The sequence below is a fragment of the Pleurodeles waltl genome, chromosome 2_2, assembly GCF_031143425.1.
Source record: "Pleurodeles waltl isolate 20211129_DDA chromosome 2_2, aPleWal1.hap1.20221129, whole genome shotgun sequence".
Classification (NCBI taxonomy): domain Eukaryota; kingdom Metazoa; phylum Chordata; class Amphibia; order Caudata; family Salamandridae; genus Pleurodeles; species Pleurodeles waltl.
The window spans coordinates 1,037,264,157-1,037,279,242 of record NC_090439.1 but is presented as its reverse complement, the minus strand read 5'-3'; positions in this window follow the sequence as shown (position 1 = coordinate 1,037,279,242).

The following is a 15,086-nucleotide window of genomic DNA, read 5'->3' as shown; positions in this document are numbered from 1 at the left end:
TTTTTACAATACAAACTTGAATACCCAGTTCCAGCAAACACATTGCCAAGTGAACAATATCAAACTATAATGTACACTGATGGCTCAGCCTAACCGGCAGTAGGCACAAAACATCAATACTCTACTGCATGTGCCATTGTGAGTGGTTACATGAAAGATGTTGAATTCCATCCACAACACACTTATACACAGACCTTAGAGGACTGAACTGCGCAACGTGCAGAGCTCAGGTCTCTGTTGATGGTACTGGAACACACAGATCCAGCAAAGTTAACATTAATCGTCTGTGATTCGAATTACTGTGTCCAGTCTGTTAATGAATATCTGCATTACCGGCACCAGAATGGGTTCAGAAATTAAAAAGGCAACACCATTAAACACAAATTACTATGGGGGAAAGTAGAGGATCAGAAAGAAAAGCTACCCAATGTCCATGTAGTTCATACACTGGGACATCACTGTGTTGGAATACACATTTCTTGCAAAACCTTGGCTAATGAAGCAGCCAAGTTAGCAGTAGCTACGGCTTCTGTTGCTGCAATAATGGGTACCTGGATGAGGTTGGATGATGAAACACTGACTGCTGTGAAGCTGCGGATAAAGGCAAATAAACGCCAAAGGCATATCCTGCTAAATATTCCTGCTGCATATCTAGCCTCAAAAATGCCCCCGTTGCAATACCAGAGGTGGGTGATCGTGTCATGCCCAACAAAGATCAAAGACCTGAACTGATCAAAGCAGCACACAAGGGAGTTGCTTCTGCCCATGGCAGTGTGGCGACTACAATTTCACTATTGCAAGCATGTTACTTGTGGCCAGGTCTAAATCAACAGACCAAGCAGTATGCCCTTTGTTGTGACATCTGCCAACAAATAAAAGGGTCCACCATCAAATGTCCACCACAGACTCCTCTCCTAATTTCCAACAAACCTCTACAATGTATCTAGCTGGACCATTGTGGTCCCCTGACACCTGGTGATGCATACAAATACATCTTAGTAGCTGTTGACTCCTGCTCCAGATTTCTATGGGTATGGACACAATGCTCGGCTGATGCTCAAGCTGTTTTTCAAGTCTTTATCAGTACATATGCAGTTGTGGCTTTCTACTTCTACCAGGACCCTGCTTTCGCCACAAGGACAATCAGGGACACCATGGCTTCATTAGGGATCCAACTGTATTATTAGACTCCATATCATCCCGAGGGAAATAGTGTTGTGGAGTGAAGAAACCAGGATTTAAATCAACAAGAGCCTTAACGACACCAGTGCCAGCAGGAGAGCCTTAAGCTCAGCCAGTTGTGCAGTTCAGTCCCATAGGGTCTCTGTGTATGTGTTTTGACGGTGGAACTGGTCATCCTTCACTATAGCACTCACTGCTGTGCAAGCAGCAGAGTACTGGTGTTTTGTGCCTACTGCCAGTTGTGCTAAACCAGCATTGTGAATGGTCATCTGATATTGGTCGAGTGGCAACATTTTAGCAGGCATTGGGTATTCTAGTTGATATTGTAAGAACTCTTGTGTCTGTAGTTTTGGGTTGACAACAGTCAACATCAGTGGTCATCAGAGAGGTGGGCCCATTGTATCCAACATGGATATAATGCTTTTGCGTTTGGAACGCTAGCTTTGGTAACTGCTTCAAGAATTGGAATCTAGGTCACGACCACAAAGCGTTTCCTCTGGGACAAGGGTTTCTCTTTGATGTCAATCATCTGAACAGCAGTTAAAATCTTTTCAGTGGGAGCAAAGCGTTGTTCAGCCATGGAATATAAAAGCGATTTGTAAGCTACTGAGACGTTATCACCTTTGTTGAATGTTACATAGGTGAACCCGATGGCACCAGCAATTACTCTGAAGACCAAATTTGTTTTATTGTCCCATGTATGTAAGTGTTTTGCCTCCAGCATGGCTTGTTGTAAAGCTCTGGGTATGCATGTATGTTCCACTGCTCAGAATTCCCTTGTGAAATCTGAATGTATTAGATCATACAGTGGTTTCATGCGCTGTGCATAATCTGGAATGTAAGCTCTGCCAAACTTAAAAAAGCCCAAAAATAATTGTATCTTTTTAATATTGTGGTTGTTGCTTACAATTGCGCACACTTTTCTAGGAAATGTGGTACTAAGTTCTTTCCCTCATATGATAACTCAAATCCCAAAAACAGAACACTGAGGAAGGCAATTTTTGTTATCTTAAAATTGAATTTGTAGCCAAATTCTGCAAAACCCACCTAATCCGGTCCATACTTCTTAGGTGTTGAACCAGGTCATCATCTGTCTAGTAGATATTGTCAACATAGGACAATACATCAGGGTCAATGTCATGCAATACAGAAGTTACACATGCTGAAAACAGTCCAGGGCTGTTCTTATACCCATGTGGAAGTCGTGAACATTTCCTTTGCGAGTTTAATTCTCTGAAGACTGTTAGATTCCTGCTTGCAGGTGCTATATTTTGAAAAATGAACACATTGGAAATGTCTAGAGTCATTTAGTACTTTTTGCATACTAAATTATTCATACGTGCTGTGCTGTGAGCATGTTGTATAGCAAATGTGCATGTGTGGCTGTTCAAATGTCTGTAATCTAAGACTATTGTGTATGAACGGTCTGGCTTCACTACAGGAAACAAAGGGTTGTTCATAGGAGATACACAGGGTACTCAAGTCATCTATTTCTCTCACAGGTGCTTTAACTTCCAGCCTAATTGGACATTGCGGTTGTGGTAATGGAGTAGATCTTACCAGTATTATGTGGTAGTGAGAATCCTTATCCCAACCTATGTGTTTGCGATGCATCATAGGGGCTTGTGATAAATCCCAATATACTGTGTAGGCTTCTCCCAATTCCCTAGGAATGAGAGGAGAGAAAGAAGGCATAATAATCTCTTCCACAAATGGAAGATTGCGGTGGCAAATTCTTCTCTGCACATAGGATATCATAGCACAATGTAACTTTAATTGTGCGCTCAGAGTCTCCTTCGAGTTGCAATTTCAATTTGCAAAGTCTGTCTGGGGGGAGACACACATGTCTGCAGTTTTGACTTCTAAATAGTTGTTAGTTGCTGTCACATCCAGAAGCTCTTGAATATTCTAGCAAACAATTGTAATTTCTGCTGCGCTGTCTAGCAGAGTCTGTGCCCACTTCCTGTTCTTCATTAAAGCTCTCAACCTGCATGGCATTTTGGACCAAAATAGCTGCCACCTTTTTTTAGGGTCGAGCCTGCGAGTGCATGCACTAGCTAGCGCCCGCATCTCGCATACGAGACACTGTTGTGTTCAGTAAAGGGCATGGAGCCCGCCTGTCACTTACTATTTGTTGGTTTGCGTGGCACTCTTCTTTGCAGCCTCACAATTCGTCAAGGCATGTCTGTAATCATTTCCGTTCCTCCCTGCGGAACAGGGATGAAGCACTAATTAATTTCAACTTAATTTGTGCCCTTCTGCTCCTCCTGACGTGATCGAGGTACTATTTTGTTCATTTTAACTTCCAGTGCCCCGCAAATAGAAGGCTTGTGGCTGGCAAAAATGTGCCCAACAGGAAAAACAATTGCAAAGTTTTATTTTTTAAAGCTAACTTTCGTTTATTTTGTTAAGTCACCTTTTCTCAGTTTTCACTCATGTTTTCTTTTGTTTTGCTCATGGGCATTGTTGTCAAAAGATGACAATTAACTTGTTCAAAATATGTAAGACATATTGCATTGTAAATGCTTGCTTTAAACTGTGCTTTCTGTTAGGGAGGTTTCTCTTCCTTTTTAGTGGAAGTTTCAGTTGAAAGTTGTGAATCTTTTCTTTGTTTCACCTACTCCTTTTATTGTTTGGAATGCCCTATTCTCTCACTGCGTTTGTCCTGTGAGTCCTGGAAGGAACAAGATTGGCATGTGTCAATATATTGGTATCTATCAGGAGTTTCCAAAGTTTCTCTATTTTTAAGGTTGCAGTGTTTTTCAGTGGTCTCCCGGTGTGGAGCTGGACCATTGTGGTCCCCTGACACCTGGTGATGCATACAAATACATCTTAGTAGCTGTTGACTCCTACTCCAGATTTTCATGGGTATGGCCACAATGCTCGGCTGATGCTCAAGCTGTTTTTCAAATCTTTATCAGTACATATGCAGTTGTGGCTTTCTACTTGTACCAAGACCCTGCTTTCGCCACCAGGGCATTCAGGGACACCATGGCTTCATTAGGAATCCAACTGTATTATTAGACTCCATATCATCCCGAGGGAAATAGTGTTGTGGAGTGAAGAAACCAGGATTTAAATCGACGAGAGCCCAAGCGACACCAGTGCCAGTAGGAGAGCCTTAAGCTCAGCCAGTTGTGCAGTTTAGTCCCATAGGGTCTGTGTGTATGTGTTTTGACAGTGGAACTGGCCATCCTTCACTACAGCACTCACTGCTGTGCAAGCAGCAGAGTACTGGTGTTTTGTGCCTACTGCCGGTTGTGCTGAACCAGCAGTGTAAATGGTCATCTGATATTGGTCGAATGGCAAAATGTTATGAGGCATTGGGTATTCTAGTTCATATTGTAAGAACTCTTGTGCCTGTAGTTTTGGGTTGAAAACATAGTCAACATCAGTGGTCATCAGAGAGGTGGCCCATTGTATCCAATGTGGATATAATGCTTTTGCATTTGGAACGCTAGCTTTGGTAACTGCTTCAAGAGTTGGAATCTGGGTCACGACCACAATGCGTATCCTCTGGGACAAGTGTCTCTATTTGATGTCAATCATCTGAACAGCAGTTAAAAACTTTTCAGTGGGAGCAAAGCGTTGTTCAGCCATGGAATATAAATGTGATTTGTAAGCTGATGAGACGGTATCACCTTTGTTGAATGTTACATAGGTGAACCCGATGGCACCAGCAATTCCTCTGATGACCAAATTTGTTTTATTGTCCCACGTATGTAAGTGTTTTGCCACCAGCATGGCTTGTTGCAAAGCTCTGGGTATGCATGTATGTTCCACTGCTCAGAATTACTTGTGAAATCTGAATGTATTCGATCACACAGTGGTTTCATGCGCTGTGCATAATCTGAAATGTAAGTTCTGCAAACTTTAAAAAGTCCAATAATAATTGTATCTTTTTAATATTGTGGTTGTTGCTTCCAATTGCGCACACTTTTCTAGGAAATGTGGTGCTAAGTTCTTTCCCTCATATGATAACTCAGATCCCAAAAACAGAACACTGAGGAAGGCAATTTTTGTTATCTTAAAATTTAAATTGTAGCCAAATTCTGCAAAACCCACCTAATCCGGTCCATACTTCTTAGGTGTTGGACCAGGTCATCATCTGTCTAGTAGATATTGTCAACATAGGACACTACATCAGGGTCAATGTCATGCAATACAGAAGTTACACATGCTAAAAACAGTCCAAGGCTGTTCTTATACCCATGTGGAAGTCATGAAAATTTCCTTTGCAAGTTTAATGCTCTGAAGACTCTTAAATTCCTGCTTGCAGGTGCTATATTTTGAAAAAAGAACACATTGGAAATGTCTAGAGTCATTTAGTACTTTTTGCACACTAAATTATTCATAAGTGTTGTGCTGTGAGCATGTTGTATGGTAAATGTGCATGTGTGGCTGTTCAAATGTCTGTAATCTAAGACTATTGTCTATGAACGGTCTGGCTTCACTACAGGAAACATAGGGTTGTTCATAGGAGATATGCAGGGTACTCAAGTCATCTATTTCTCTCACAGGTGCTTTAGTTTTCTGCTTAATTGGACATTGTGGTTGTGGTAATGGAGTAGATCTTATCAGTATTATGTGGTAGTGAGAATCCTTATCCCAACCTATGTGGTTGCGATGCATCATGGGGGCTTGTGATAAATCCCAATCTACTGTGTAGGCTTCTCCTAATTCCCTAGGAATGAGAGGTGAGAAAGAAGGCATAATAATCTCTTCCACAAATGGAAGATTGCGGTGCAAATCCCTCTCTGCAAATAGGATATCACAGCACAATGTAAGTTTAATTGTGCGCTCAGAGTCTCCTTCGAGTTGCAATTTCAATTTGCAAAGTCTGTCGCGGGAGGCACACATGTCTGCAGTTTTGACTTCTAAATAGTTGTTAGTTGCTGTCACATCCAGAAGCTCTTGAATATTCTGACGAACAATTGTAATTTCTGCTGCCCTGTCTAGCAGAGTCTGTGCCCACTTCCTGTTCTTCATTAAAGCTCTCAACCTGCGTGGCATTTTGGACCAAAATAGCTGCCACCTTTTTTAGGGTCGAGTCTGCGAGTGCATGCACTAGCTAGCGCCTGCGTCTCGCATACGAGATACTGTTGTGTTCAGTAAAGGGCATGGAGCCCGCCTGTCACTTACTATTTGTTGGTTTGCGTGGCACTCTTCTTTGCAGGCTCACAATTCGTCAAGGCATGTCTGTAATCATTTCCGTTCCTCCCTGCGGAACAGGGATGAAGCACTAATTAATTTTTAACTTAATTAATGCCCTTCTGCTCCTTCCGCCGTGATCGAGGTACTATTTTGTTCATTTTAACTTCCAGTGTCCCGCAAATAGAAGGCTTGTGGCTGGCAAAAATGTGCCTAACAGTAAAAACAATTGCAAAGTTTTAGTTTTTTAAAGCTAACTTTCTTTTATTTTGTTAAGTCACCTTTTCTCAGTTTTCACTCATGTTTTCTTTTGTTTTGCTCATGGGCATTGTTGTCAAAAGATGACAATTAACCTGTTCAAAATATGTGAGACCTATTGCATTGCAAATGCTTGCTTTAAACTGTGTTTTCTGTTAGGGAGGTTTCTCTTCCTCTTTAGTGGAACTTTCAGTTGAACGTTGTGAATCTTTTCTTTGTTTCACCTACTCCTTTCATTGTTTGGAATGCCCTATTCTCTCAATGCGTTTGTCCTGTGAGTTCTGGAAGGAACAAGATTGGCATGTGTCAATATATTGGTATCTATGAGGAGTTTCCAAAGTTTCTCTATTTTTAAGCTTATAGGTTTTTCAGTGGTCTCCGGGTGTGGAGCTAGACCATTGTGGTCCACTGACATCTGGTGATGCATACAAATACATCTTAGTAGCTGTTGACTCCTGCTCCAGATTTCTATGGGTATGGCCACAATGCTCGGCTGATGCTCAAGCTGTTTTTCAAGTCTTTATCAGAACATATGCAGTTGTGACTTTCTACTTGTACCAAGACCCTGATTTCGCCACAAGGGCATTCAGGGACACCAGGGCTTCATTAGGGATCCAACTGTATTATTAGACTCCATATCATCCCGAGGTAAATAGTGTTGTGGAGTGAAGAAACCAGGATTTAAATCAACGAGAGCCCAAGCGACACCAGTGCCAGCAGGAGAGCCTTAAGCTCAGCCAGTTGTGCAGTTTAGTCCGATAGGGTCTGTGTGTATGTGTTTTGACAGTGGAACTGGCCATCCTTCACTACAGCACTCGCTGCTGTGCAAGCAGCAGAGTACTGGTGTTTTGTGCTTAGTGCCAGTTGTGCTGAACCAGCAGTGTAAATGGTCATCTGATATTGGTCGAGTGGCAAAATGTTAGCAGGCATTGGGTATTCTAGTTCATATTGTAAGAACTCTTATGTCTGTAGTTTTGGGTTGAAAACACAGTCAACATCAGTGGTCATCAGAGAGGTGGCCCATTGTATCCAACGTGGATATAATGCTTTTGCGTTTGGAACGCTAGCTTTGGTAACTGCTTCAAGAGTTGGAATCTGGGTCACGACCACAGTGCGTTTCCTCTGGGACAAGTGTCTCTATTTAATGTCAATCATCTGAACAGCAGTTAAAATCTTTTCAGTGGGAGCAAAGCGTTGTTCAGCCATGGAATATAAATGTGATTTGTAAGCTAATGAGATGGTATCACCTTTGTTGAATGTTACATAGGTGAACCCGATGGCACCAGCAATTACTCTGATGACCAAATTTGTTTTATTGTCCCATGTATGTAAGTGTTTTGCCACCAGCATGGCTTGTTGCAAAGCTCTGGGTATGCATGTATGTTTCACTGCTCAGAATTTACTTGTGAAATCTGGATGTATTAGATCACACAGTGGTTTCATGCGCTGTGCATAATCTGAAATGTAAGTTCTGAAAACTTTAAAAAGCCCAATAATAATTGTATCTTTTTTATATTGTGGTTGTTGCTTGCAATTGCGCACACTTTTCTAGGAAATGTGGTGCTAAGTTTTTTCCCTCATCTGATAACTCAGATCCCAAAAACAGAACACTGAGGAAGGCAATTTTTGTTATCTTAAAATTGAATTTGTAGCCAAATTCTGCAAAACCCACCTAATACGGTCCAAACTTCTTAGGTGTTGGACCAGGTCATCATCTGTCTAGTAGATATTGTCAACATAGGACAATACATCAGGGTCAATGTCAGGCAATACAGAAGTTACACATGCTGACAACAGCCCAGGGTTGTTCTTATACCCATGTGGAAGTCGTGAAAATTTCCTTTGCGAGTTTAATGCTCTGAAGACTGTTAAATTCCTGCTTGCAGGTGCTATATTTTGAAAAAATAACACATTGGAAATGTCTAGAGTCATTCAGTACTTTTTGCACACTAAATTATTCATAAGTGCTGTGCTGTGAGCATGTTGTATTGCAAATGTGCATGTGTGGCTGTTCAAATGCCTGTCATCTAAGACTATTGTCTATGAACGGTCTGGCTTCACTACAGGAAACATAGGGTTGTTCATAGGAGATACGCAGGGTACTCAAGTCATATATTTCTCTCACAGGTGCTTTAGCTTTCTGCTTAATTGGACATTGTGGTTGTGGTAATGGAGTAGATCTTACCAGTATTATGTGGTAGTGAGAATCCTTATCCCAACCTATGTGGTTGCGATGCATCATGGGGGCTTGTGATAAATCCCAATCTACTGTGTAGGCTTCTCCTAATTCCCTAGGAATGAGAGGTGAGAAAGAAGGCATAATAATCTCTTCCACAAATGGAAGATTGCGGTGCAAATCCCTCTCTGCAAATAGGATATCATAGCACAATGTAAGTTTAATTGTGCGCTCAGAGTCTCCTTCGAGTTGCAATTTCAATTTGCAAAGTCTGTCGGTGGGAGACACATATGTCTGCAGTTTTGACTTCTAAATAGTTGTTAGTTGCTGTCACATCCAGAAGCTCTTGAATATTCTGGCGAACAATTGTAATTTCTGCTGCCCTGTCTAGCAGAGTCTGTGCCCACTTCCTGTTCTTTATTAAAGCTCTCAACCTGTGTGGCATTTTAGACCAAAATAGCTGCCACCTTTTATTAGGGTCGAGTCTGCGAGTGCATGCACTAGCTAGCGCCAGCGTCTCGCATACGAGACACTGTTGTGTTCAGTAAAGGGCATGGAGCCCGCCTGTCACTTACTATTTGTTGGTTTGCGTGGCACTCTTCTTTGCAGCCTCACAATTCGTCAAGGCATGTCTGTAATCATTTCCGTTCCTCCCTGTGGAACAGGGATGAAGCACTAATGAATTTCAACTTATTTAGTGCCCTTCTGCTCCTCCCAACGTGATCGAGGTACTATTTTGTTCATTTTAACTTACAGTGCCCCGCAAACAGAAGGCTTGTGGCTGGCAAAAATGTGCCCAACAGGAAAAACAATTGCAAAGTTTCATTTTTTAAAGCTAACTTTCTTTTAGTTTGTTAAGTAACCTTTTCTCAGTTTTCACTCATGTTTTCTTTTGTTTTTGCTTGTGGGCTTTATTGTCAAAAGATGACAATTAACTTGTTCAAATTATGTGAAACCTATTAGATTGCAAATGCTTGCTTTAAACTGTGCTTTCTGTTAGGGAGGTTTATTTTCCTTTTTAGTGGAAGTTTCAGCTAAACATTGTGAATCTTTTCTTTGTTTCACCTACTCCTTTCATTGTTTGGAATGCCCTATTTTCTCACTGCGTTTGTCCTGTGAGTCCCGGAAAGAACAAGATTGGCATGTGTCAATATATTGGTATCTATGAGGAGTTTCCAAAGTTTCTCTATTTTTAAGGTAATAGGGGGTCATTCTGACCTCGGCGGTAAAAGGCGCTTACCGCCGGTCAGAAGACCGCCATAACACCGCCGCGGTAAACCGCCACGGTCATTCTGACACGCAACTTGCAAACCGCCAAAAACCCGACATCCACAAAAGTCCGCCACACCAAAGGTCAGCGAAAAAATGGCGATGACCAAACCTCCACCGTCACGCCAACAGAAATACGCCCATACCATTCTGACCCACAAATCCACGCGGCGGTCTTTCAAACGCGGTATTCCATTGGCGGTACACACCGCCGCGGTCAAAATACACACACACATAGAAAACTCAGCCACATTGGTCAGTTTGAAACACGCACACCTGATACACATACTAACACCACTCCCACACACCCAACACAATATAAAACACACACCCACATCACCCACAAACCCCTACGACCCAAAATTATTGACGAAGGCTAGAGAGAGATCACAGAATAGACAATCCCACAACACAGAGGCACACAACACCATCACCCACACAGAATCCACGCACCAAACACCACACACCACCACACGCACCACACTCATCACCACCAACGCCACCCCACACCTCATCCACACCACCCCATGGCACCCCAAAACACCCCAGGTTCACTGACGCCGAACTCAGGGTCATGGTGGAGGAAATAGTCCGTGTAGAGCCCCAGCTCTTCGGGGCACAGGTGCAGCACACCACAATTGCCAGGAAGATGGAGCTATGGCAAAGGATAGTGGACAGGGTCAACGCGGTGGGACAGCATCCACGCAATCGGGATGACATAAGGAAGCGCTGGAACGACCTACGGGGGAAGGTGCGTTCCATGGTATCAAGGCACAACATTGCGGTGCAGAAGACTGGCAGCGGACCCCCACCTACTCCCCCAGAATTTACAGCATGGGAGGAGGAAGTCTTGCACATCCTGCATCCTGAGGGCCTCGCAGGAGTAGGCGGAGGAATGGACTCTGGTAAGTCAAATCTTCACTACTGCTTCCCACCCCCACCCCACCTGCATGCCAAATCATACCCCCACCCTCACCCCCATCACACCAACTCCTAGCAAAAGGCTCACCATCACAAACCACCCATCCCAACACCAAGCCCTGCATGCAACCACAAAGCATGGACACCCATCACCAAAGCATGCCCACTGCACACACACATCACCCCCACAAGCCACCCTCACAAAAGCCCCCACAAGGGAATGCCTGCACTTGGGTACACGGACACCCACCCATCACACGAAATGCCACACACAGAAGCAAGAACCATACCTTTATACCCCTGCAGGACCCGAACGCCACCACACCGCCATGGAGGGTCCAGAGATGTCCATCCCACCCCCAGAAGAGGCCCCCAGCGATGACAGCAGCTCTGTCTCCCTGGACCCAGATGACCAGCCCAGCCCATCGGGGACCTCTGGACAGTCGGTTCCCCACAGACAGCCACAGGCTACACCAGACCCAACCCCCTCTGGGAACACCAGCACAGCTCCCACCCAGCGGGCCCATGCCTCTGTCTCCAGGACACGTCAATCAGCGGTATGTCCACCACTACAGGGCACCCAGGTTGACCCACCACCCCAACAACAACAGGGACCTGGGGGCAGTGGTAGTGGGCACACCGTCCAGGGGACAGAGGCCCAGGAACACAGGGGAACTGGGAGGGCTGCTGTGCGACAGGGGGGGGACAGGCCCAGGGAACCGACTCTCCAAGAGGCCCTCTCCTCCATCATGGGAGCTTACCACCACTCCCAGGAGACGATGGCGACGGTACTGGCCCGGTTCCAGGAGATCCAGGCACTGCAGGAGGAACGGTACATGGGGTTCAGAGAGGAACTGATGAACATCGGTTCCGCAATGGGGACCATCGTCGTGGCCCTTACCCAGATAGTCACCACATTGCGGGACCATGTGGCACCCCAAAGGGCCCCTGTCACTAGCCCAGGCCAGGAACAGCCTACCACCTCCGCCGGCGCTAGTGGACAGGAGGCCCCCACACAACAACAGGCCACCAGAACCCCAGCTCCTGCAGAAGAAGAACCACCCCGCAAGCGGAACCTGAGATCTCACAAGAAGACAGAGTAGGATTGCAAGACCCCCGCCAGCCTAAGATACCCCCTTATGTCATCCCACTGTCCCACATTGTCACCCTGTCCAACCTTTAACTGCCCCTGCTCCATCCTTCCACAGGCATATGGACAATGCACCTGTGCGACTGAGAACTGGACTCTGCCATGGACATTACTCCACCCCCACCCATCACCGTTTTACAATCATGTACCTATATGTAGCACTTAAAATAAATCACTTATTGCACTTAAAATAACAGGAGTCTGCTTGTATTCTTAACAAATGTATTACACATAACGGTGCAATAATGTCCAGTTACTTTGTGATGACAACATACCAATTTCAATAAGCTTTAGTCCATGGGCAAACAAAGCTGAAGTCAGGCAGTGGGTCATACAGCTCTGAAAAGGGAAGGGAAAGTCACAAATCAGTTAACCGGAACTGGGGGGAAACACAGACAGTGGAGACGCATGAGGCCTTAAGTAAATGTAAAATGGCGTGGGTGATTCTTACCTGTGTGCTACTGAAAATATTGTTGTATGACTGTATCCCTGTTGTCCGTGTCGTCCCCGTTGTCTTCCTCCTCTTCACTCTCCACAGGCTCCACAGCTGCTACAACACCACCATCTGGACCATCCTCCTGCAGAAAAGGCACCTGGCGTCGCAAAACAAGATTGTGAAGCATACAGCAGGCCACGATGATATGGCACACCTTCTTTGGTGAGTACATTAGGGATCCCCCTGTCATATGCAGGCACCTAAACCTGGCCTTCAGGACCCCGAAGGTCCTTTCTATGATCCTCCTAGTTCGCCCATGGGCCTCATTGTACCGTTCCTCTGCCCTGGTCCGGGGATTCCTCACTGGGGTCAGTAGCCACGACAGGTTGGGGTAACCAGAGTCACCAATTAGCCACACACGGTGTCTCTGTAGCTGTTCCATCACATAAGGGATGCTGCTATTTCGCATGACATACGCGTCATGCACTGACCCAGGGAACTTGGCATTTACATGGGAGATGTACTGGTCAGCCAAACAGACCACCTGGACATTCATCGAATGATAACTTTTTCTGTTTCTGTACACCTGCTCACTTTCTTTGGGGGGAACCAAAGCCACATGGGTCCCATCAATGGCACCAATGATGTTGGGGATATGTCCAAGGGCATAGAAATCACCCTTCACTGTAGCCAATTCGCCCACCTCAGGGAAAATAATGTAGCTCCGCATGTATTTCATCAGGGCAGACAACACTCTGGACAAAACCTTAGAAAACATAGGCTGAGACATCCCAGATGATATGGCCACTGTTGTCTGAAAAGACCCACTTGCCAAAAAATGGAGTACTGACAGAACCTGCACCAGAGGGGGAATCCCTGTGGGTTGGCGGATGGGGGACATCAGGTCTGGCTCCAGCTGGGCACATAGTTCATGTATAGTTGCTCTGTCAAGCCTGTATGTAAGTATGATATGTCGTTCTTCCATTGTCGACAGGTCCACCAGCGGTCGGTACACGGGAGGATTCATCCTTCTCCTCGCAAGTCCCAGCGTACGGTGCCTAGGAAGGACAACATGGAGCACAGAGTCAAGCAACCCACAGGTTCGTTCACACAGCTTGCACAGTACACGAATCGCTATGCATTGAAAGGCTTGTATGAGTGGCAATGCAAGTCCTAGGCCTGTGTCACGCAGTAGAAATTATGCCATGTGGGCCCTTGAAATGGCGGCTGCCTGACCTGTGAAGTGTGACAGTGGGATGTGAGGTCACTGCGCTGGCGTGGCACACCGTGGCGGTAGGCGGTCGAAGACCGCGGCGCAAAGCAGCATTGGTTAACATTGAACCCTATGGGTCTCAGGAGCCAATGACGATGTGCGCCGGCAGTCGCGGTACGCACCGCCGCGGTACGCACCGCCGCGGCCGTGACCGCCATTTTCTAACTGCTTCATCACTCGAGACCTGATCATCCACAGGAGAGGACCTATACTGCAAGTGCTGCTGTGACCTCGGTCTGGGAGATACAATGGCTGCTGCGACTGGGGAAAGGGCCCCTGCCTTCACTTCCGAAGAATTGGAGAAACTTGTTGATGGGGTCCTCCCCCAGTATGCGCTACTCTACGGTCCTCCAGACCAACAGGTTAGTACACGTTGAATGGGCTATGCCTATGTTGAGTGGGGTGTATGTAAGATGGTGGGGAGGGAAGTGAATGAGGAGTGCAACGCACGAAAGATGAGAGCATGTGCCACATGGCAAGGTTGGGGAGAGGGGGGCCACTCACATTGACCAGGCAGAAAACTGATGCGATTTCCTTTACCACCCTGTACATGTCACATAGGTCAGCGCCCATCAGAAGATCGACATTTGGCGTGCCATCGCCAAGGACGTCCGGGCCCTGGGGGTCCACAACAGACGGGGCACCCACTGCCAAAAGAGGTGGGAGGACATCCGCCGCGGGACCAGAAAGACCGCCGAGTCTCTGCTGGGGATGGCCCCCCAACGTAGGAGGGGTGCCAGCTGCCAATTGAGCCCCCTGATGTCCCGGATCCTGGCGGTGGCCTACCCCGATTTGGATGGGCGCGTGAGGACATCACAGCAGACACAAGGGGGTGAGTATAAGCACATTCTGCTATCTTTGCGCGCAGTGAAGGTGTCTGGGTGGGGGAGGAGGGCTGTGGCTATCTCTAGGCCAGGGCGCATTCTGTAGGCTAGGCCCCTCCGTTAGACACAGCCCTGTGCCCCGCCCCCCACCTCTGTAGGGTGCCAAGTACAGCTATCCATGGTCCGGCCTCACCCATGTGTGCATTTGTCGTCCATAGACCTGTAGGCCTAGTCACAATAACTGAGTAGTGTACCCCGATTGCGCGGCCTAGTGCAGGGGGCTTCTGTGTCTGTCCTCTCCGACAACGGTGTTGCCAATGCATGCACTCAACCTGTCTTCATTTCTCCCCCCCCCCATTTTCTTTGTCTTCCTGTTCATGTGTGCATTAGCATCATCAGGCGGAGGAGAAGTGGCATCGGCGCACGAGGGAGCTGCATCTCACATG